This window comes from Giraffa tippelskirchi, chromosome 1 (assembly GCF_054371585.1).
Source record: "Giraffa tippelskirchi isolate mGirTip1 chromosome 1, T2T-mGirTip1v1.2.pri, whole genome shotgun sequence".
Classification (NCBI taxonomy): Eukaryota; Metazoa; Chordata; class Mammalia; order Artiodactyla; family Giraffidae; genus Giraffa; species Giraffa tippelskirchi.
In genome coordinates, this window is record NC_137275.1 from 57,204,248 (window position 1) to 57,230,245 (window position 25,998).

Below are 25,998 nucleotides of genomic sequence, written 5' to 3' on the forward strand. Positions count from 1 at the left end.
GTTAACATTACATGACAGAAGGGAATTATAGTTGCATATGGAATTAATGTTGCTGATTATTTGACTTTAAAATATGCAGATGGCTTCCCTGGTGGCTCAGCAGTAAAGAATCTGCTTGCCAATGCAGGAGACACAGGTTCCATCCCTGAGTTGGGAGAAAGAAATGACAACCAGCTCAAGTATTCTTGGCTGGTAAATCTTATGGACAGAGGAGACTGGTGAGCTTCAGTCATGGGATTGCAAATGAGTGGAACATGACTTAACAACTAAACAACGTCATCAACAACAACAAAAATATGAAGAGTATTCTAGATTATCCAGGTGGGTTTGATGTAGTTGTCACATGGGTCCTTAAAAGTGCAGCAGAAAGCAACAAGAATGAGTCAGAGAGATATGACAATGGAAGAAGGCAAGACTGATGGCAGCACGTGGAAGATTTCATACCCAGTTTCTAGTTCTTAAAAGAAGGGAGCTTTGAGCAGGGATGAGAAGGATGTCTCTAGTTGCTAAGGGCAGCCTCCAGATTACAGTGAGCAAGGGAATGGAGACCTCAAGACAATTGCATGATGACACCACCCTTATGGCAGAAAGTGAAGAAGAACTAAAGAGCCTCTTGATGAAAGTGATAGAGGAAAGTGAAAAAGTTGGCTTAAAGCTCAACATTCAGAAAACTAAGATCATGGCATCTGGTCCCATCACCTCATGGGAAGTAGATGGGGAGACAGTGCAAACAGTGTCAGACTTTATTTTTTTGGGCTCCAAAATCACTGCTGATGGTGATTGCAGCCATGAAATTGAAAGACGCTACTCCTTGGAAAGAACGTTATGACCAACCTAGATAGCATATTGAAAAGCAGAGACATTACTCTGCCAACAAAAGTCCGTCTAGTCAAGGCTCTGGTTTTTCCAGTAGTCATGTATGGATGTGAGAGTTGGATGGTGAAGAAAGCTGAGCGCCGAAGAACTGATGCTTTTGAACTGTGGCATTGGAGAAGACTCTTGAGAGTCTCTTGGACTGCAAGGAGATCCAGCCAGTCCATCCTAAAGGAGATCAATCCTGGGTGTTTATTGGAAGGACTGATGTTGAAGCTGAAACTCCAATACTTTGGCCACCTCATGTGAAGAGTTGACTCATTGGAAAAGACCCTGATGCTGGGAAGGATTGGGGGCAGGAGGAGAAGGGGACGACAGAGGATGAGATGGTTGGAGGGCATCTCCGACTCGATGGACATGGGTTTGGGTAAACTCCGGGAGTTGGTGATGGACAGGGAGGCCTGGCATGCTGCGATTCATGGGGTTGCAAAGAGTCGGACACGACTGAGAAACTGAACTGAACTGAACTGAACTGAATTCTGCTGACGCTCCAATACTTTGGCCACCTGATGTGAAGAGCCAACTCATTAGAAAAGAACCTGTTGCTGGGAAAGATCGAAGGTAAAAGGAGAAGAAGGCGGCAAAGAATGAGATGGTTAAATAGCATAATGGACATGAATTTGAGCAAACTCAGGGAGGTAATGAATGAGAGGGAAGCCTGGTGCACTGCAGTTCATGGAGTCACAAAGAGTTGGACATGATTTTGCAACCGCACAACAACAAACTGAATCCTGCCTATAACCGAAGACCATGGAAATGGATTTTCTGCTGGAGTCCATTGAAAGGAAGGCAGTATGCTGATGTTGATTTAGCCAGTGAGATAATATTGAAATTCTGAAATTCAAATTGAAATTCAAACCACTAATAGAGTTTATAGTAATTTATTATTTTGTTATTATCAAAAACGGCTATTGCAGTCAGAACCCACAAATCTCCACTCAAAATACTCTATTTTTCTATCAACTCTTATTACTTTTTACCTTGAACATTGTAATATACAAATAGTGACTCTATCCTTTCTTTGGTTAGTAATCACATGGGTAAACTGCAAGTAATTGCTCTTTTAAAATTAACAGCTAATAATTCTTTTTTGAACTGTCAGTTCAGTTCAGTTGCTCAGTTGTGTCTGACACTTTGCGACCCCATGGACTGTAGCACACCAGACTTCCTTGTCCATCACCAAGCCCCAGAGCTTGCTCAAACTCATTTCCATTGAGTCGGTGATGCCATACAACCATCTCATCCTCTGTCATCCTCTTCTCCTCCTGCCTTCAATCTTTCCCAGCATCAGGGTCTTTTCAAATGAGTCAGTTCTTCACATCAGGTCGCCAAAGTATTGGAGCTTCAGCTTCAGCATCAGTCCTTCCAATGAACATTCAGGACTGATTTCCTTTAGGATGGACTGGTTGGATCTCCTTGCGGTCCAAGGGACTCTCAAGAGTCTTCTCCAAAACCACAGTTCAATAGCATCAATTCTTTGGTGCTCAGTTTTTTTTTTTGTTTTTTTTTTATGGTCCAACTCTCACATCCATACATGACTACTGGGAAAATCATAACTTTGGCTAAGCAGACCTTTGTCATCTAAGTAATGTCTCTGTTTTTTAGTATGTTGTCTGTGTTGGTCATAGCTTTTATTTCAAGGAGCAAACGTCTTTTAATTTCATGACAGCGGTCACCATCTTCAGTGATTTTGAAACCCAAGGAAATGAAGTCTGTCACTGTTTCCACTGTTTCTCCATCTATTTGCCATGAAGTGATGGGACTGGATGCCATGATCTTCATTTTTTGAATGTTGATTTTTAAGCCAGCTTTTTCACTCTCCTCTTTCACTTTCATCAAGAGGCTCTTTGGTTCCTCTTCACTTTCTGCCATAAGGGTGGTGTCATCTGCGTAGCTCAGAAAAATAATATTTCAAGTAAATTAAAAATACATGTTTATTAATATATGCTGCTTTATCTATGTATAGAAATAACTGAATGCTTTTTTACTTCTTCACAGAGCCTTGAGGTTGTTTGATATTTTATAGATAAATTACTTTATATCTGGGTTTCATTTTAGAAAAGAAATGAACTTGGAATATTACTGATTATTGATTCAATTTCTTTGTGAGCTATAGGCATATTCCAATGCTTATTTCTCCTTATGTGAGTTTTGGTAGTTTGTCGCTTTCAAGGTACTTTATCCATTCCATATAATTTATCAAATCTCTGGACAGAGATTTGTTCATTGTGTTCTTTGTTATTCTTTATTGTCACATGATCAGTAGCAATGACTGCTCTTTTATTTTTTTAATTTATTTTTTAATTTATTTTAATTGGAGGCTAATTACTTTACAGTATTGTAGTGGTTTTACCATACACTGACATGAATCAGCCATGGGTGTACATGTGTTCCCCATCCTGAAGCCCCCTCCCACCTCCCTCCCCATGAGACAGGGTGCTCAGGGATGCTCTTTAATTTTAATATTGATCATTTGTGTCTTTTCCCTTTTACTTTTCTAAGACTTTCCATTGAAGGCAACATTTCTCACAGCTTCTTTTGATTCCTTCTTAGAGTTTCCATCTCTCTGGTTATATTACCCATCTCTCCTAGCATGTTGTTAAATTTTTTTATTAGTTCAGTTCAGCTCGGTTGCTCAGTTGGCCCGACTCTTTGCGACCCCATGAACCGCAGCACGCCAGGCCTCCCTGTCCATCACCGACTCCCAGATCCACCCAAACCCATGTCCACTGATTTGGTGATGACATCCAACCATCTCATCTTCTGTCGTCCCCTTCTCCTCCTGCCCTCAACCTTTCCCAGCATCAGGGTCTTTTCAAATGAGTCAACTCTTCACATCAGGTGGCCAAAGTATTGGAGTTTCAGCTTCAACATCAGTCCTTCCAATGAACACCCAGGACTGATCTTATTTAGGATGGACTGGTTGGATCTCCTTGCATTCCAAGGGACTCTCAAGGGTCTTCTCCATCAACACAGTTCAAAAGCATCAATTCTTTGGCTCTCAGCATTCTTTATAGTCCAGTTCTCATATCCATACATGACTACTGGAAAAACCATAGCCTTGACTAGATGGACCTTTTTTGACCAAGTAATGTCTCTGCTTTTCAATATGCTGTCTAGTTTGGTCATAACTTTCCTTCCAAGGAGTAAGCATCTTTTAATTTCATGGCTGCAAGCACCATCTGCAGTGATTTTGGAGTCCAGAAAAATAAAGTGAGCCACGGGTTTCCCCATCTATTTGCCATGAATTGATGGGACCAGATGCCATGATCTTAGTTTTTATTAGAGTCCTTAACATATGCATAATAGGTATTTCATATTTATTGTCTAAAAATTACAACTTTTGTGTCCTAGCTGAGTCTGATTCTGAATCTTGCTTTTCATCTTCAGACTGTGTTTTAGCTCATCTTTTGGAAAGCCTTGCAAATTTTTGTTGAAACCAAAAATGTTGTAGTGGGTAATAGGAACTGAGATGAGTAGCGTTTAGCATGAAGTTTAATACTAACCTGGCTAGGAGCTGGACTGTGTTTAACATTTACTTGGCTGGATTGAGAGACTTCCAGTTACTTTACTGGGATTATTTTTTCTCCTGTTGACTTTGTTCTTCTAGGTGTATTTCTCCTCAGTGACAATATATGTCTTGCAGCTCTTTCATTTGTAAACCTTAAAATTGCAAAAAACCTTTCTTATTTGTATCTTCACATTTTTAAGAATAACCTGAATTTGATGGTTTTTACCTTGGAAAATTCAAGGCAGATTGAAGAATACCAGAGTATTATTTGGAATTCCCACTGGTTAAAATTATTCAAAAAATTTTTTTCATTAATTGAATTAAATATTCTAAAATGTTGAACAATTCCTTTTACAAAGAAGTCAGAAGTTTATGGCCCAGAGATATTTAGCATTTGAGTGATTTTCTGTGACCCATAAGTTGTTCACAAAAATCATTTTCTACCTCAAGGAACTGAGTATTCTGAACTATTTGGCAGTTTCACGGCCATTTATTGTATTGTATGACATGTGGCTTGCAATGTTTTGAGTGTCCAGTAGCATTACATCATTTAATATTTTTAAGACAATTAAGGGTCTATATTGAATTACTGTGGTTCAAAAATCATAAGTGAGATGACAATCTGATGAGACATATATTATTCAGGGTTCCTGGTTCATATCTATTTTAAACAGAAGGAGGACAGATAAAATAACACTAAGTAACTAACAGGCTCTCTAGGAGAACCCAAAAACAAGTCATGAGAACTACAGAAACTGAATGAATCTACTGAAATCTCCATTGCCCTCAGACTTTGGACCATTGAGCCTGGGGAAATGACAGATATAATTGTATTGCTGGGGAATAGATACAGACTGTATTACTGCTATTGCTGCTAAGACAGAAACATTAATTGGCACACAAATAATCAATAGTGTTCATTCATTCTCGCTTCCTCATCTAACATATTTCTTCTTGTCATTCATTTCCAAAATTATAAATCATAGATATTTCTAATTGCAGGAGCCTAGGTTACATACCTAGGGAAAGATGAGATATCTCTTCAGGAAAATTGAAATTATCAAGGGAAAATTTTGACCAAAAATAAACACAATAAAGGACAGAAATGGTAGAGACTAGTAGACACTGAAGAGATCAAGAAGAGATGGAAAGAATACATAGAAGAATTGTACAAAAAAGATCTTTATGAATGGGATTACTATGATGCTGTTGTCAGTCACCCAGAGCCAGATATTCTGGAGTGTGAAGTCAAGTGGGCCTTAGAAAGAACTACTATTAATAAAGCTAATAGATGCAATGGAATTCCAGTAGAACTATTCAAAACCCTAACGGATGATGTCATCCAGGTGTTGCATTCACTATGTCAGCAAATCTGGAAGGCTCAACAGTGGCCACAGGACTGGAAAAGATCAATCTCATCCCAATTCCCAAGAAAGGTACTACTAAAGAATACGCTAACCATTGGACAATTGCACTCATCTCCCATGCTAGTAAGATCATGCTTAAAATTGTGCCTGCTAGGCTTCAGCATTATGTGAACCAAGAAATTCCAGAGGTCCAAGCTGGGTTTAGAAAAGGAAAAGGAACCAGCGATCAAAGTGTCAACATTCACTGAATCATAGAGAAAGCTAGGAAATTCCAGAAAAAAACATCTACCACTGTTTCATATACTACACTAAAGCCTTTGACGGTGTGGATCATAAAAAACTGTGGAAAGCTCTTAAAGAGATGGTAATACCATACCATCTTACCTGTCTCTTGAGAAACCTGTATGTGGGTCAAGAAGCAACAGTTAGACCTGTATTGTGGGTCAAGAAGCAACAGTTAGAACCCTGTATGGGACAACTGATTGGTTCAAGACTGAGAAAGGAGTACAACAGGGCTGTCTGCTGCCACCCTGTTTGCTTAATGTATACACTGAGCACATCATGAGAAATGCTGGGCTGGATGAGTTGCAAGCTGGAATCAAGATAGGTGGGAGAAACATCAATAACTTCAGATATGCAGATGATACCACTCTAATGGCAGAAAGTGAGGAGGAACTAAAGAGCCTCTTGATGAAAGTGAAGGAGGAGAATGAAAGAGATGGCTTAAAACTAAATATTAAAAAAAACTCAGATCATGGCATCTGGCCCTATTACTTCATGGTAAATAGAAAGGGAAGTAGTGACAGATATCCGCTTCTTGGGCTCTAAAATCACTGTGGATGGTGATTGAAATCATGAAATCAGAATATGTTTGCTTTTTGGCAGGAAAGCTATGACAAACCTAGACAGTGTGTTGAAAAGCAGAGACAGTACTCTGCCAACAAAGGTCCATGTAGTCAAGGCCAAGGTCTTCTCAGTGGTCACATATGGCTGTGAGAGCCGAATTGCAAAGAAGGCAGAATGCCAAAGAATTGATGCCTTCAAACTGTGGTGCTGGAGAAGACTCCTGAAAGTCCCTTGGACAGCAAGGAGACCAAACCAGTCAATATTAAGAGAAATCAACTCTGAATACTTGTTGGAAGGACTGATACTGAAGCTGAAGCTCCAGTGTTTTGGCCATCTGAAGCAAACAGCCAACTCATTGAAAAATTCCCTGATGCTGGGAAACATTGAGGGCAGAAGGAGAAGAGGGTGTTAGAGGATGATATGGCAGGATGGCATCATGGATACAAGAGACATGAACTTGGGCAAACTCTGGGAGATGGTGAGGGACAGGGAGGCCTGGAATGCTGCCATCCATGGGGTCACAAAGAGTTGGGCAGGACTAGGAACTGAACAACAACAGGTTACATGTCTTTCCCCAAGCTGCAGAGGGTGCTGGAGGAATGAGTTCTAACTTTTGCTTTGGGAAGGAAGGACCAATAATGTGAAAATTTTCTTTGAATAGAAATGTTGATTTAATACTTCTAAGGTGGTTTAAATATGAGCACTTGCAATAACTGAGACTATATAATATCTAGGCGCTGGTAAAGATTTTTCTTACATGGTAAGGGAAATGTTAATTTTTATGAAGTTAAATATGTGAAAAATATATTGTAGAATCAAACACATGGCATTTATATCATCTGTTTTCCCACTCTGTGACTAAAGAAATCGAAAACTTAGAAATAAAATTTCAGCATGTGTGTTGTGGAGTCAAAACAATTCTCTTTTACGTATGAATACATGTTTCAGGTTAAGTAAGGTGATGTATATTATTGGGTGTATTAACTGTAAATATTAAAGTAATGCTTTCAAATAACCTTACTAGTTACAGATAAAGAATAAATTTCTAATTTATGTGCATATATTGAGTGAAAATTGCAACTGTTTAGTTAAGAACTTGGGTGTTTTGTATGGTGTAAGTGAGGTTTAATATATATATACATATTATCAATATATAATTATGTTTACTAAGTAACTAGTGAATAAATGCTTAAGAAGATGGTTTGAACCTGTTCTAGGACCTCAAGACAGAGGGAAAATTTGTAACTGCATTGTAAATTAAAGAGCATATTTTGATCTTTATGGAAGTTATCCATTTTAATAATTACCTGTCATCTGCTGGGACAAAAGAATGGAAAGAGCCAGAGAGAAGTAAGACTCAAGGGAACATATTTTATACACTGAAAATATCTTGCATAATTGAAAATTTTCTTTAGGAGGGAATAATATGAAATTGATATTTCAGCCTATAACATTGACAGCTTTTACTGGAGAATTAAATGCCTGCATAAATGATGAATCTCAGGGCATAGATTAGCACAATTTTCTTTTTTATTTCTTCATAACTCATTGTATGTTTAGAAGCATCTATTTGTGAATTCTGAATATCTTCTGTGTAATATGATTTTTTAAATAAATTGTGACATTGAGATAACATGGATACCATGTAATTGCTTTCTCTATCAACTAAGGATTTACTAATTGTATTGATTTTCAAAACTTGAAAGTACTGAAAGGCAATGAGCCTCACGTATGTCCCTTTAATAGATGTGTAACTTAGCAGCTGATAACTAGAATCTGCTCATTATTAAGCCATAATATAAAAACATTAAAGAAAATAGGAAAGAAAGAAGGGGAAAAAAGGATGCAAAGAAGGAAGGGAAGAAGAAAGGGAAAGAAGGAGGGGGAAGAAGGAACGAAGTGTTTCTCTCTGTTAAAATTTCTTCAACTCCAGAATTTCAAGAATCAATTGATTTAAATATTGTTTATGTCAAACACACTTCTCTAATTAAAAAAAAATCTTTCAAAATAGATGAAATTTTGCCTTGGTAGGAACTATGTTACATAATGTAGTATGGAATCACATAATTAGTAAAATAGGATAAACTGACAACTGGTTATGTAACTGGGAAAGATTGCCAGCCTCTTGTACCACCCAGCCTTTGACTATGTGGATCACAATAAACTGTGGAAAATTCTTCAAGAGATGGGAATACCAGACCACCTGACCTGCCTCCTGAGAAACCTGTATGCAAGTCAGGAAGCAACAGTTAGAACTGGACATGGAACAACAGACTGGTTCCAAATAGGAAAAGGAGTACATCAAGGCTGTGCATTGTCACCCTGCTTATCTAATTTATATGCAGAGTACATCATGAGGAACGCTGGGCTGGATGAAGCACAAGCTGGAATCAAGATTGCCACAAGAAATATTAATAACCTCAGATATGCAGATGACACCACCCTTATGGCAGAAAGTGAAGAAGAACTAAAAAGCCTCTTGATGAAAGTGAAAGAGGAGAGTGAAAAAGTTGGCTTAAAGCTCAGCGTTCAGAAAACTAAGATCATGGCATCCGGTCCCATCACTTCATGGCAAATAGACGTGGAAACGGTGAAAAGAGTGGCTGACAATTTTTTTTTTTGGGGGGGCTCCAAACTCTCTGCAGATAGTGACTGTAGCCATGAAATTAATAGACACTTACTCCTTGGAAGGGAAGTTATGACCAACCTAGACAGCATATTAAAAAGTAGAGACATTACTTTGCCAACAAAAGACCATCTAGTCAAGGCTGTGGTTTTTCCGGTAGTCATGTATGGATGTGAGAGTTGGACTATAAAGAACGCTGAGTGTGGAAGAAATGATGCTTTTGAATTGTGGTGTTGGAGAAGACTCTTAAGAGTCCCTTGGACTGCAAGGAGATCCGACCAGTCCATCCTAAAGGAGATCAGTCCTGAGCGTTCATTGGAAGGACTGATGTTGAAGCTGAAACTCCAATACTTTCGCCATCTGATGCAAAGAGCTGACTCATTTGAAAAGACCCTGATGCTAGGAAAGATTGAAGGCAGGATGGGAAGGGGATGACAGAGGATGAGATGGTTGAATAGCATCACCGACTCAATGGACATGAGTTTGAGTAAACTCTGGGAGTTGGTGGTGGACAGGGAAGCCTTGTGTGCTACAGTCCATGGGATCAAAAAGAGTCAGACCCGACTGAGTGACTGAACTGAACTGAATGTCTTATTGTCTTATTGGGTGAAATGACATCATTACTTCTTGTTCATCCATAGACAGTACATAGATAGTTGAAGATGGAGGACCCTCAGCCAAGACCAAGATGATGAGCTTAACTATGAAAGCTCTCCAGCTCTGCTGACAGAAGGACATTCTTAAACAGTCAGGAGTGTTTTGCAGGCTTTGAGTCAACATTCACAATTGTCTTTGTTATTGGTCAGGCGTGATTCTGGGCAGTTTCCAGGTATTGATTCTCTCTCTCCATGAGTAGCTATCATCCGCTTGTCTCAGGATCTGCACGGATCTGCTCCAAAATCATGTTCTTTTCTTCTCTACGTATGCAGTCCAGTGAATCCCTGGAGAGTTGAATAATCTGATTTTGCTCTTTTGTCTTTCTGATTGGTGTAATAAAAACTTTGGCCTTGATTAGCTCAGAGGATTTTATTCTGAGTACTTCGAGACATTTCTTCTCTCAATACAACCAGCTCTTGGAAATCAAATGTTTGATTTCTTCTTGCAGATCTTTTATAACAATCCTAAATTTCCCTAAAGAAATGTGGATACTTCTGAAGGACTAACATAGTGATTCTCAAACCTGGCTATACATTAGAATCAGCTGGAATTTAAAATGACTAATATTCATGCACCAACTCATGAATCATATCTAATCATTATGCTATGTAACCTAAAAATCAGTAATTTTTAAAAAGCTGTCTGGGGAGTTAAATATGCAGCTACAGTTGGAAAAAATATGACAAGAAGAATTACATAGAAGCAGTGTTAAAATGAAGCAAGAAGGGAAAAGTCTAATAGAGTTTTGCCAAGAGAACACACTGGTCATAGAAAGCACCCTTTTCCAACACACAAGAGAAGACTTTACACATGGACATCACCAGATAGTCAACACCAAAATCAGATTGATTATATTCTTTGCAGCCAAAGATGGAGAAGCTCTATACAGTCAGCAAAAACAAGACCAGGAGCAGACTGTGGCTCAGATCATGAACTCCTTATGGCCAAATTCAGACTTAAATTGAAGAAAGTAGGAAAAACCTCTAGACCATTCAGGTAAGACCTAAAACACATCCCTTATGATTATACAGTGGAAGTGACAAATAGATTTAAGAGACTAGATCTGATAGACAGAGTGCCTGATGAACTATGGATGGAGGTTCATGACAGGAGACAGGGATCAAGACCATCCCCATGGAAAAGAAATGCAAAAAAGCAAAATGGCTGTCTGAAGAGGTCTTACAAATGGCTGTGAAAAGAAGAGAAGCAAAAAGAAAAGAAGAAAAGGAAAGATATTCCCGTTTGAATGGAGAGTTCCAAAGAATAGCAAGGAGAGATAAGAAAGCCTTCCTCAGTGATCAATGCAAAGAAATAGAGGAAAACAACAAAATGAGAAAGACTAGAGATCTCTTCAAGAAAATTAGAGATACCAAGGGAACATTTCATGCAAAGATGGGCTCGATAAAGGACAGAAATGGTATGGACCTAACAGAAGCAGAAGATATTAAGAAGAGGTGGCAAGAATACACAGAGGAACTGTACAAAAAAAGATCTTCACAACTCAGATAATCACAGTGGTGTGATCACTCACCTAGAGCCAGACATCCTGGAATGTGAAGTCAGTGGGCCTTAGGAAATATCACTATGAACAAAGCTAGTGGAGGTGGTGGATTTCCAGTTGAGCTATTTCAAATCCTGAAAGATGATGCTGTGAAAGTGCTGCACTCGATATGCCAGCAAATTTGGAAAACTCAGCAGTGGCCACAGGACTGGAAGAGGTCAGTCTTCATTCCAATCCCAAAGAAAGGCAATGCCAAAGAATGCTCAAACTACCACACAATTTCACTAATCTCACTCATGCTAGTAAAGTAATGCTCAAAATTCTCCAAGCCAGGCTTCAGCAATATGTGAACCATGAACTTCCAGATGTTCAAGCTGGTTTTAGAAAAGGTGGAGGAACCAGAGATCAAATTGCCAACATCTGCTGGATCACTGAAAAAGAAAGAGAGTTCCAGAAAAACATCTAATTCTGCTTTATTGACTATGCCAAAGACTTCGACTGTGTGGATCACAATAAACTGTGGAAAATTCTTCAAGAGATGGGAATACCAGACCACCTGACCTGCCTCTTGAGAAACCTGGATTCAGGTCAGGAAGCAACAGTAAAAACTGTACATGAGACAACAGACTGGTTCCAAATAGGAAAAGGAGTACGTCAAGGCTGTATATTGTCACCCTGCTTATTTAACTTATATACAGAATACATCATGAGAAATGCTGGGCTGGAGAAAGAACAAGCTGGAATCACGATTTCCAGGAGAAATATCAATAACCTCAGATATGCAGATGACACCACTCTTAAGGCAGAAAGTGAAGAGAAACTAAAAAGCCTCTTGATGAAAGTGAAAGAAGAGAGTGAAAAAGTTGGCTTAAAGCTCAACATTCAGAAACTAATATCATGGCATCTGGTCCCATCACTTCATGGGAAATAGACGGGGAAACAGTGCAAACAGTGTCAGACCTTATTTTGGGGGGCACAATATCACTACAGATGATGACTGCAACCATGAAATTAAAAGATTCTTACTCTTTGGAAGGAAAGTTTTGACCAACCTAGACAGCATATTATAAAGCAGAGACATTACTTTGCCAACAAAGGTCCGTCTAGTCAAGGCTATGGTTTTTCCAGTAATCATGTATGGATGTGAGAGTTGGACTGTGAAGAAAGCTGAGTGCCAAAGAATTAATGCTTTTGAACTGTGGTGTTGGAGAAGACTCTTGAGAGTCTCTTGGACTGCAAGGCGATCCAACTAGTCCATCCTAAAGGAGATCAGTCCTGGGTGTTCATTTGAAGGACTGATGTTACATTGAAACTCCAATACTTTGGCCACCTCATGTGACGAGTAGACTCATTGGAAAAGACCCTGATGTTGGGAAGGACTGGGGTAGGAGGAGAAGGGGACAACAGAAGATGAGATGGCTGGATGGCATCACTGACTCGATGGACGTGAGTTTGGGTAGATTCCGGGAGTTGGTGATGGACAGGGAGGCTTAGCGTTCTGTCATTCATGGGGTTGCAAAGAGTCGGACATGACTGAGTGACTGAACTGAACTGAACTGAAGTGTTAAAAAGTATAGCACAGTGATTTATATCTTAATATGTTATTATAACTTTATAACACTATATGAAAAATTACCAATATGGAGGCTTTTCAAATATTAAAGAATTTTGAGATTTATTTGGTATTTATATAAAATGTTAGACAAACAATAAACTAGTGCAAGAAATGCTCCAGTGCAGTTACTATTACCTTGGGAACTAGACAAGAGTTTCAGTCATGCCATTTTGTTTCAGATCATTAACAGAGAAATATATTTTATATGATTTGGAAAAATTCTTAATTTCTATAAAACAATTTTAAATGAATTTAATATTTATTTTTTGAAAGGAGGCTTTAAATTTGGGAATTGTGACAATGTTTACAGATATAACTGCAAGATCATTGTTAAAGAAAAATGTATTCTATTTTTAAATGTAGTAAAAAGTTCATTTTGATCCAGGCATCATCTTAGGTTACATGATTTCCCCAAATGTTAATAAAATGTGTTTTGTGCTACCTGAGAATATATATTCTATTGAGGAGTAGATATGTAATAAATAAAATGCTATATAAATAACAGCAAGTTTCTCTAGTTTTGTTTTAATATTAATAGAATTGAGATATGGCTAGTTATATTTTCACCAGATTTAAAGAATAAGGTTTGGGATGTTCCAATCCCATGGAGGAGGGCCTGGCAACCTACTCTAGTATTCTTGCCTGGAAAATCCCCATGGACAGAGGAGCCTGGTGGGCTACATGGGGTCACAAAGAGTCAGACATGATTGAAGTGACTCAGCACACACAAATATCATAAAAGATAAGGTATATTGGCATCTAAGAGCATCCTAGTGATACAGGTAGGAACACATAAAAACAAATAAGGTGTTTCTATTTTGACTCAATCAGAATTTTTACACATTTTGAATAGATGAATAGCATGCCCAGACCAATTGGTTAGATTACTCTGGCTATGGGGTATAGGATGTATTGATTCCAGTAGAAGACCTGGATTCAGTAATAATCTAGTTTTAACAATAATTCAGGAAAAGATATGGCCTACACTATGGCCTTTTAAAAAAATCTTTAATACTTTTAGTGGAAAATAATTTATTAAGATTCTTTTGTGGTGAAAGATTCCTCTCCCAAAGGAATGCCATTAAAGGTATTGCCATGAGCAATGGAACTAAGACTGGGATGAGAGTGCAACCTCCAAATAAGTCTCTTGAACTGTAACACACAAACACACGCATCCTAGAATTTTTAGTGTTCTTTAACCACTATTTTGTGTACTGTAATAAAATGAGGTGTAGGATTCTGTATATTTTTGATATAAGGGAACAAAATTTGTAATCCTGAATTCTGCTGACCAATTAAATTGAGCCAGGGACTATCCCTGATAAAAAAGTTTAGATTTAGATCAACTATGTCTATTCGGTATTTGGTTGCCTCATAATAGCCTAAATGGTTAGGCTGCCAGATTGCAGAATTTAGTAGATACGTGGACAAATAACTTGAATAAAATACTGTCAATACACATGTTTAATGTAGTGATACACTTCTTTCATTGTGTTTTTGTTTTATATTTTAGAAATAAGGTCTGGGTTCATTTCACAAGTAGAGTTGACATTTGAACTTTCACTCTAGTGTCTTGAATCTGACTTGACTTTTCTGAATTAAGTAAAGGAATAGCTATCATTTCAACAGTGCAGTTATGTTAGTGAGTATCATGGGGTATACTACATTAAGAAGAGATGGCCAAATAAGCAGTTTATTCTGGTTGTGTGCCAGAAAGTTATCAAGCATCTCATGGATTTCCAGAAATAAGATAGCTTTTCTGTGTCTCCCAAGCTTAAGAGACTTCCAAAATACTGGATAACATATGCCAGGGCTGACGATAAAGAAAAAAGTGGTTTAACATAAGATATTGGTGCAAAGATAACTAGAAAATATTGACAGTAAAATTAGCATAGGAGAACAACTCAAGCATATTAAAGCAGTCTCCTAGTTATGTAAATTTCATACATTTATGCTTCTAGTACGGTAACTAAAATGGATCTGTTGTTGAATTCCACTCTATTCCATTGTGGAGTCAAATGTTCTTTTATTTCCAAGGGGAGAAATTCAGCCCCAGATGCTTTTCTTCCCTTTCTTTTCAGTAGCGTTTCCACTTTTATACCAAGCATAGAAAAATTCTATTTTGCTGAAAGCCCTAAGAGATTTTTTATCGTATGCTGTTCTTCGAAGACTTGTTATAAAATCCAAGCAATTTTACATTATAAAATGCGAATGAAAGTCTTGAGTCTCATCATCTACACTAGTTACTTCTCGTTCCTATATTTACCTCAGCTGAGATGACCCTTCCTTTTATGTAGACTGATTATGTTTTGTAATGTATGCAAAAGAATGTTATGTAATGTGATATTACAGTAATAGTTTTGGTTCAAAATTCATTCCAAAGGTAATTCTGTTTATTTTCTTTTAAACTTTCTATCACAATCTCAAAATACACATCTACTATTATTCTCCAAAAATATTTTTACATAACATTAAAGAAAGGAACAGAACTTTGTTTGTTTCTTTAAATGTTTTTTTCCATCCAATAGTGGTTTTTCCAAGCCACTAAACCATGAGACAAGTCCTTAATTCTTAAGTGAATGTAATCAAAATATCATCAGGATTTTGAATGGATCAGTGATCACATGAGAGGAAATTAAAAAGTGAAGCAGAGATATAAAATTAAAAGTATGCTATCAGGCCATTTTTCTTTCACTTATCTAAGCTCCCTTTACCTTTTATGCCTCTAAATGGACAATTTTAGTGAGGGCTAGATTTTTCAAAGTAGTTGTCACTCAAGTTAAAAGAGAAATTTCTCATTTAGGCTTGAGAAGGAAAGAAATGCAGGTAAGAATGAGGAGAAACACACACACACACACGTGTGTGTGTGTACTTAGTCACTCAGTCATGTCCAACTCTTTGTGACCCTAAGGACTTTAGCCCACCAGGCTCCTCTGTCCAGGGGATTCTCCAGACAAGAATGCTGGAGTGGGTTGCTGTTTCCTTCTCCAAGGGATCTTCCTGGCCCAGGGATTGAACATGGGATTGACAGGAAGATTATTTTTACTACTGAGCCACCAGTGAAGTCCCCAATATGGGCTTCCCTGTTAGCTCAGTTGGTAAAGAATCCACCTGCAAGGACACCCTGGAGAAGAGATAGGCTACCCACTCCAGTCTTCTGATCTGGAGAATTCCTGGAGAATTCCATGGGTTGCAAAGAGTGGGACATGACTGAGCAAATTTCACGTTCACTTTTCATACGTGTGTGTGTGTGTGTGTGTGTGTGTGTGTGTGTGTGTGTGTGTGTGTGTGTGTGTGTGTGTGTGTGTAAGCATCCCTGGTGGTTCAGTAGTAAAACATCTCCCTGCCAATACAGGAGATGCAGGAAACACAGGTTTGATCCCTGGCTCAGGAAGATCCCCTGGAGAAGTACTCAAGTATGTTTGCCTAGATAATTTCATGGAGAGAGTAGCCTGGCAGGCTTCAATCCATGGGGTCAGAAAGTCAGACACGACTGAGTGACTGAACACACGAGCAAGTGAGGAGGTGGCACAAGTAGGGCATGGCAACTTACTCCAGTATTCTTGCCTAGAGAATCCCCTGGACAGAGGAGCCTGACGGGCTACAGTCCAAAAGGTTGTAAAGAGACATGACTGAAGCGACTTAGCGCACTCACACACACCAACACATGCATATATATATGGAGTCAAATACTGAGCATTATGTATACAAGGGAATATTAAATTCCCAGATATATGATAAATGTATGTTTAAACTCAACAGGTCATATAATATGACTGAAAGCTTATAAGCATCAATTATATGGTTCATTTACTAAACAAATTATGCAAATTTTTAATTTTGAAAATGTTAAATAGAAGAACCATGTATACTTCACTGTATGTATTTGGGAATTGTTTTAGAATTGTGTGGTACTATTTTGAATACATATATCTATTTCCTTAATAGCAAAAGTAGAAAAACAGTAGTTAATATTTTATGCAAAAGTACATTTTGATGGAGAGAGTTGATGTCATTGGTACTGTGTCTAGCAAAACATTTCCACTGTGTTAAATATATAAATATTTGCTCACATAATAGGTACTTTTCTTTAAGACTGACTGTTGTTCAGTTGCTCAGTCATGTCTGACTCTTTGTGACTGCATGGACTGCAGCATGCCAGGCTTCCCTGTCCTTCACCAGCTACGGGAGCCTGCTTAAACTCATGTCTATTGAGTTGATGATGCCATCCAACCATCTCATCCTCTGTTGTCCCCTTCTCCTCCTGTCTTCAATCTTTCTCAGCGTCAGGGTTTTTTTCTAATGAATCAACACTTCACATCAGGTGGGCAAAGTATTGGAGCTTCAGCTTCAGCATTAGTCCTTCCAATGAATATTCAGGGTTTATTTCCTTTAGAATTGATTGGTTTGATCTTGCAGTCCAAGGGACACTCAAGAGTCTTCAACACCACAGTTCGAAGGCATAAATTCTTTGGTGCTCAGCGTTCTTTATGGTCCAATTCTCATCCATACATGACTACTGGAAAAACCATAGCTTTGACTAGACAGACCTTTGTTGGCAAAGTAATGTCTCTGTTTTTAACACGCTGTCTAGGTTTGTCCTTTCTTCCAAGGAGCAAGAGTCTTTTAATTTCATGGTTTTAGTCACTGTCTGCAGTGATTTAGGAGACCAAGAAAGTAAAGTCTGTCATTGTTTCTATTGCTTCCCCATCTATTTGCCATGAAGTGAAGGGACCAGATGCCATGATCTTCATTTTTTCAATGTTGTGTTTTAAGCCAGCTTTTTCACTTTCCTCTTTCACCTTCATCAAGAGGCTCTTTAGTTCCTCTTCACTTTTTGCCATAAGGGTGGTGTCATCTGCATATCTGAGGTTGACTAGACAGACTAGACAGACTATTATCATGTTTATAGTGTTTATGCTTATGGTGACTTTTTTTTTGCTCTTATCATATTTTCAAATTAATTATTCACCCTTCAGGTGCACTGAAACTGAAAAAGCCAGATATTATGAGTATCAATCTTTGTTAGCTGAAAAATACTTTCAACGTTTTAGGTGTTATTGTTAATACTCACACTATGACTGAAAGAGTGTCTAAGTCATAAGAAATCATGTGCTACATGTACAGTTGAACTTTTTTATCTCAGGGGAAACCACTTAGGGTAGCAGAGATTCAAGTCACTTTTTTACCCATCTCTCTCTTCATTGCTAACAAGATAAAGGGTGTGTTTTACTTCCTATACTCTAAGTTGTAAAGAAATCACTGTATATAAAAAGGAACAGTGGAAAAGTTGTAGCAGACAGTTATTAAGACTGACTGACCCTGCATTCTGGGAATTGCCTCTTTCTGTTTCCTTCTTTTCCTCCCACAAAATTGCAGAAAAGGAACCTTGGAATACATGTTGAACAATATGAAGCATCCCACCATGTGCTATACCCTGGAGCCCTGCATAACTGATGAGTCCAGAAGGGGCTAAATCATTTATTTCTCTAGGTGCCTGAAGTTTTGATATGGAGAAAATTCTAGGTCTCGCTTTATGTTGCTGAAACTATATAGTGTAAAGTGGGCATATTTCATGTTTATGTATACAGTAGAAAAGCAGAGAATTTCTGTTCTGAGTCAGAGAATAATGATACTGTGAGGAACAAGTTGAGAGTGAGAGAGAGAGAGAGAGAAACAGAGAAAATCTGGGGAGTCATTTTTTATTTCCTGGGTTTAGTCCAATAGATTTCAGTGATATAACTGTTTGTCCTTATTATAAAGCACTGTTTTACTTCTTGAGTTTAAGCTGTTTCACTTGTGTTACATCTTAAAAGAGATCTACAAGATTTAAATCTTGAAAGTCACTAAATGTTTTGATTGTATCAGTACAAAATTTCCAACACTTTTCATCAGTTATCAAGTATAGTAGGGATTTCATAATTTACTGGGTAACATTTTTCCTAATTCCTCAAATAATTTCTGGCATCAAAAATGAATATATATGAAGGTGCAGTCAACTGTATTCTTACCCTGAGGCACTGTTATATTTTAAAACAGAATAGATTAACTCTGTGTTGAGTAGCTACTGTGGAATATAGTTCTCCATGGTTGTCTCATGTTTTCACACATTTTCTAAACAAAATGCTGACTACATTGGTCCTGAACTATATTTTTAAGATGTTTGTATAGCTAACAGCCATGGGAAGTTGAAACACTGCTCACCTATTTGGCAAAAGGCAGGTTTGCTTGCAAGCTTTCAAGACAAAGACAATATCTCTTTCTGAAACAAAGGTCAAACATATGCACTGTCCCCAAATAATTGGGATTCTCCAAACTCAGGATTCCTCTTCCTATAGTACATGTTATCTGGCCATCTTTGTGTCACCCTGTGGGAAGTGGGGCTCTGGGAAACAGTGGAGAAACACTGATATTCTGCTGCTATTTCTGTGAGTAACAAACTATTTTTCATCTATATCTCAGGAATCCCATGTCTTTTACTATCATCCATGGCACAGACTATCTTATTAGTCTGCATGTGAGATGAAGTTTGAGATCTTTCATAATTCTCTACAATTAGTTTTTGTCAAATTTTTAATAAATTATCTATCTTTAATAATAATTTCATCTAAGCTTATTAACACATAGCTTTAATTGTAAAGAAAGAAGATCAAATTAAATAGCAGACTGTACTGGCTTATTTAGAGACAATATTTGAGCTCTGTTCTGTCTTCTAAAAATGTATAATGTTTATGGCAAATACACCTCAAAAATATATATGTTTATGGATATATATATATATCCATATATATATATATATACATACATACATATATTTATATATTCTTTCTTTAGTACCACACACTTTTAATGATCTTTGTCCACTATCTAATATTTATTGGGTTTATGTTTGTATGTTTGTTTAATTGTTGAGAAATCATCCAGGAAAAAATAAGATTCTTACATTTTATGTTTAATATACTCATAAGATTATTCACAGTTTAATATAAAATTAATTGCAAATCTTATTAACATGACCATTTGGTGTTTGTATTCATAGTGCTCTTACATAAATTATTAAAGCTATTTTAAAAATCATCTATCATACTTTATTAAAAATAAAGAGATAAAGAATAAGTATATGTTGCTCATGCTCTATTTCGTTAACTCACATCTGATTTCTGTGGTAGACTGTTAAGCGGGAGCTAGCACCCACCCCCCAAGCCAGCAAAAGCAATACAACTGTCTAACCCAGGGCCTTCTCCAAAGCAGAGCTCATCCAACCCTCAGCTTTTATGCAGGCAAAGCTGAACTGCCAGGGAATTAACATCCTGGGGGAAATTTCTTAAGCAAGGATGAATAACATCCTCTGTATAAAGGTCCTTATCCTTTTTTTCCCCCCAACTTATACAACTCTGGGAAGAATTCCGTGGGGCTTTCAGAAGGTACCAACAGTATAACCACTGTTTCTCAAGTCAGTGAACTCAATAAACTGAATCACATATCCTCATTATGGCCATTTCCTCTTTCTTCAGCTCCCTCTCCTGAAGCTGTGTCCTTTGTGCCTCCAGGGCTCACCTCCCCAGTATACTGGTAGATCACCTACAACCTGCAAACCAAAGTGCTTACATCAGGCTCTGCTCTGGGCAGAAGACACAGGAAAATGTAAGTTAATTGAAATTTATTGAATATCTTCTCTGTATCAGGCATCGTATACACTCTAGCTCCATTTCTCAATTTTTCAGAAGAAAAAAGGAGTGATATAAGAATTAAATATTGAATCCAGGTATCTTAATTCAATGACCTGATCTTTTCTACTTTATGTCTTCAGCACTTTTTTAGAACTAGGTGCATTTTAGGGTAAAAAAAAATACTTAGTGAGATTCTTGGAAAGATGGTATCAAAGGTACATCTCCATTTTTAGACCTAACTCTGAGTTTCAGTCTGGTATTGCTCTAATTCAGAGTCTCTCAGACTTGAGACTGTTGACATTTGAGGTTGAATCATCTCCCATTGCTGGGAGCAAAATCCCCAAAGTCTCTCAGTTCAATGCACATACACTGTTTAAAACCACTATACTAAACTAAGCTTTCAAAGCATAAAAACTGGACCATTCTTTTGTTCTCCAGCATTCTTCACAGTGGTTGACACTTAAACAAGGCTTACTAAATATAGAGTTAATCCTTGAACAATGAGAGATTTAACTGAAATATAATATATAATTTGCCCACCTGTTTTCACTGTCCCTTCCCTATTTGCAGATTCAACCAATCACAGACCATGTAATGCTGTAACATTTACTATTTAAAAATATCCATACATAGGTGGACCTGCACAGTTTAAACCTGTGTTTTGCAATGGTCAACCATATACTGCAAAAAAAAAAAAAAAGACAGAATAAGTGTCTTAGAATTAAAAAGAAAATCACTATGAAAGCTTACAGATCACTTATTTAAAGAATTATATACCTATTTAGCAATTTTCAAACTACACTTTTCATATTACTTGTTAAATTTTGATCACTAAATTGTCTAAATGTATTTTTTTCTGTTTTAAATAACTCTACAGAGAAAAACACTCAAAAAAAGAATCCTTGGATGTGTTTTTTTTTTCCGTTTTCATTTTTCTATTTCAGCCTCACACCTTTAATTGTGTATTACTCAACATAATGAATTGATTATTTTCAAATGACTCTAAATTTATATGAACTCAAAGAAAATCCTCAAACACTTGTCCTTGTTTATGCCTTGTGCTATTCCCATGTCATTCATGAATATATCATCAGAATTTCTCATCCTTTCATAAAACGTATTTTCACTTATTGAATAGTTTAAGTTCTTCAAACACACAGCAATATTCATGGCATTATATGGAAAAAATGATAAATCCATAAGAATTTAGGTATAGTTGAATTCTTATGATTTATGAGATCTGCAGAATATCTGAGAGTAAGATCCATAAGATAACTGCTTCAGGATGAAATCTCATCATTTTTTTAATACTTAAAATATAATAATCTCATCAACTGTATCAGTAAGTTGTGTTTCAATGCTTTAATAATATTTAAGAAACAAACCCAGCGTTCTTTTTTTCACTATAATATTGATGTTTCAAAATCTGAGAATTTATATCTTCATAAAATCAATGGTTTAAATGACCTGCCATTGTATATTTGAATAAATTGTATTTATTAGAAGTGTTTATTAAAATCAATTCCAGGGATAATTTTTTAAAATTACTTTCTTTATATCCCTAGTACCTGCCTCAGCAGAAACCAAATAAAACAAAGATTGGTGGATTAAACCAGGGTTTATTATACAGTCATAAATGTGTATTGATAGACGATTCTAAGTGTGCGTTAATAAGGTATAAACACATTTCTACTGCCTAAGTATCTTTATCCTTAAGACATTTTAAATTTTAAATAGGGGCAACATGTTTTCCAATACTTATTCAGAAATAGGATAACATAGCATGAAAACTTGACTACTTGACTTCGAAATTCCTGTCTTACACCCAATAAACCCTAAGCTACACGAAAATACATTTTACTTGTTGTTTTCACTGATGTAGTCCAAGGAACTAAAACAGTTTCTGGCATGTTACAGAAACTTTAAGATTTCATTAGTGAATGAATAAATAAATACAGTCTTTAACTTAAGTATAAGTTTTCTATTGCTGCTGTATCAAATCACTACAATCTTGGTGGCTTAAAACAACACAAATTTATTATCATATCATACTGGAGCTCAGACATCTGGCATGGGTCTCCCTCAGTTAAAATCAAAGTCCTAGCAGGGAAACATTGCTCTTGGGGGCTAGTGGGGAAAAATCCGCTTTTGTGTTGTTTCCAATTTCTAGATGCTTCCAGTATTTCTTAACTCATGGCTACCTTTCATCTTCCAAACCAGTAATGGCTGGCTTGGTTAAATGGTTAAATCTTTTTCACATGAGGCATCACTCTGACACTGACATTTCTTCTGCCTCCTGCTACTTTTGAGGATCCTGGTGATTATGTTGGGTCCATCTGAATAATCCACGATAGTCTCTATTTTGAAGTCAGCCTATTAGCCTCATCAGTTCCAGATGCAATCTTATTTCCTCCTAGCCATCTATGTAGCATAGCATAATGGATATGTTCAGGTGGTAATTCTGCCTACCACAATTTGGCAATAATTATGCAATATCAGATAAATTATTTAACTATATTGAATAATATCAACTGTAAGAGAATCTATTTATCAATTTGTTTTGTTGAGTTATGCAAAGGTCTCGGAAAAGTGTCCGATCACACTGTAGCACACAATAAAATAGTTCTTATTAAAATCATGTCCTTTTGAAGCTAAACTTTTGCATTTAATAATTTAGTTCCATTCTTGCTTAAAGGAGGATGAATTGATGTCATCTGTCTAAGGTTCCTTGAATACTTAATGACATTTAAAATGTGAAAATAGAAAAGGTGAATGCAATTTCAAGATTCTTTCCTCAGAAGGAAGATCTTCCTGGCTTTATGCACTGGAAAAATCACCTAAACATATTGTCAGAAAAGGTGAATGTGCTTGCACTATATGTGCAATAGTGAAACTCGAAAGTTTGAAAAATAAATATATATATATATATATTTTGAAGATTACCTAGTTTTTATATATTTGCACTGTGCATATAATGAAAATTAGATAAAAACTAGATAATCTTCAAAAATAAGTTTTGGGGCCCTCCTTTGAATGTTTTTCAAACAATAGGTGTAAAGGTGGTATAAGAGGAATTAACTAGATTAAACCAAGGACAGTCATTCATATCAGGATCATCGCATAGTGTGAGTAAATATCTATTCCTAGAGAATGAGTGTTCAGATACTTGAATTATCTTTTAGCTAAACCAACCAAACTATGCCTGTATCGCTGTAGGGGAAAAGTGAGATATATTAATGACAGTTATTTGTTAATGTGAGTTAAAAATTGTTAAAGATTATATGCTGATTACATAGCAAAGGGGCAAAGTTGCAAACAGTAGCTGCTTCCTCAGGATGCAAATAATTTAATTCAGTTGAATTAATAAAATAACATTTAAACAATCTTTGTATTTTCTAATGGAATTTTAATTTGAAGTATGGGCTTCTGTGTTCTCCAGTAATCCCATAAAATTTAAGATTCAATGTTCTAATTTCTTCATTTCATTTTTCCTGAAAAAAGAAAATTATTTTCAAACAGACACTAACTGTATTTGTATTGCAGACTCTTCTACATTTTAAGATACATTTGTCTTCAAAATAATTTTTTTTTTGGCAAAGAAATTAAACTTAAGAGAAAAATTGCTGTTAAAATGTATAATATTTCTATTTGTTTTCAATTTAAGGGGGCTTTTATAATCAAAATAAACCTCTAGTAATATTTTTCCCTAAAAATGAGAGAGAATACTTCTTCCAGTTCAATTTGTGTAAATTTTGGTCATGTGTTTAATTTCACCAGGTCTCTTCTTTCTTATTTGTTCAAAATAGGTACATTATTACTTGTCTTCCTTTCTTATCATCACATATATCAAATGACTTATGACAGGAAAAAAAAAAAAACTTTTGGATTATGAAGCTTTTACACATGAGTCATATTATTTAGTATTTTAGCTTTGCTATAGTGTTGCATTAGCTCTGTGAGTTAACTGTCCATTGAACCTTCTGGACAGTTAGGTTGGCAGCTATGTGAAGTCTGTGACTTGGAATTGTGGAGATGGATGGCAATGACAGTCATCAAGTGTGAAGGAATTTAATGTTTAAAATATAGCCTCTTTATTTTTTGCTATGATATTGTGGGATATTTTGAACTTATCGCAAGTAGGAAACAGGTAGAAAGAATTTAAAACAAAACAAAAATCAGAAACAAAACTAATAACTGGATAGAGAATTTCCCTCAACATCCTGTAACTACTATTTGCACCACTATTACTACCACCCTCAACAATAAGCACAGCAACAATAATTTTTGTAATACCAGAAAGTTTCCAAATGCTTTATAATAAATTATTATGTACAAATGTCAGGATTTTTCCATTTTTCTCGATCATCTTTATTATTATTTACTTAGTGTATTTTTAAAAAATCATGCAGATTTAATATTTTTACTTTAACCTCCTCTTGAGAAATATTATCCTTGAAAGAATGGGTACGATATAGCTCTTCATATTATTTTTTAATTCTGATTAAGATAAAATAAATATAGAAAATTTAGAAGATTTTATTAACATGTCTCCTAAAATAAGCTCTTGCTTCACCATAGGTTTGCTAGCTACACTTTGGGGAAGACTGAATGCATTTCTACCCATTTTACAGATATAAGAATAGATAATTACAGAGGTTGAGTAACATGACCAAAGGCACATGTTTTTATCAGTAAGTCAGAGGTAGAGGTTTTTATCAGTGTAAAATGTTTACTCTAGTAACCTGCAAGTTCATGTCCCTTGGTGTGCTAGCCCAAATTCATACCATCTCGCCATCCATTAGGGATTTTTCAGAGTGGCTTCTTGCCCTCAGAAAAAGACAGGGCCAGATGTCCACTTAAGCTTTTAATAAGCCAAACTAGAGAGTTCCTGTTATTTGTCCTTGGATTGCACATTTTATTTCTCATATAACAAGTTATGCATTTGTTTGAAAGCATCATGACGTTTATTAATTATCCAAGCTGAATTCTCATTTTCAGTAAATGGCACCTTACACAGTGGGACCATGTCAAACAGGAGCCTTGACTGAGGAACAAATGTCAGTGTGGTGGGAAGCCTGCTGAGTGTTTAATAACTACAAATGAAGTGCACTGCTAGTGTTATAAAGCATCGTTCCATCACCCAGTAGGCTTCCTTTGTAAGTAAAGATAAAATGACTTGGACGATCTGTACTGAATCCATCCACTTTAACTGTAAAAGCAATGGACAAGATTAAGATTTCTTCTACCAGAATGGATTCTGGAGAAGAAAGAAGACAAAAAGGTCACTATCTAATAAGAAATGAAATAAATAATTTCAATTTAATCAATGCAT

The 25,998-nt window shown here is 36.5% G+C and overlaps 1 long non-coding RNA gene across 1 annotated transcript in view; it reads left to right on the forward strand.

The window, feature by feature from the left end:
• The window catches only part of LOC145521114 (uncharacterized), a 204,066-nt gene extending 182,780 nt beyond the window's left edge, over positions 1–21,286 (forward strand). The window contains exon 4 of the long non-coding RNA XR_014065136.1: positions 20,511–21,286. This is a non-coding gene — a long non-coding RNA (uncharacterized LOC145521114). The remainder of the gene's footprint in view (positions 1–20,510) is intronic.
• Positions 21,287–25,998: the final 4,712 nt, after the last annotated feature.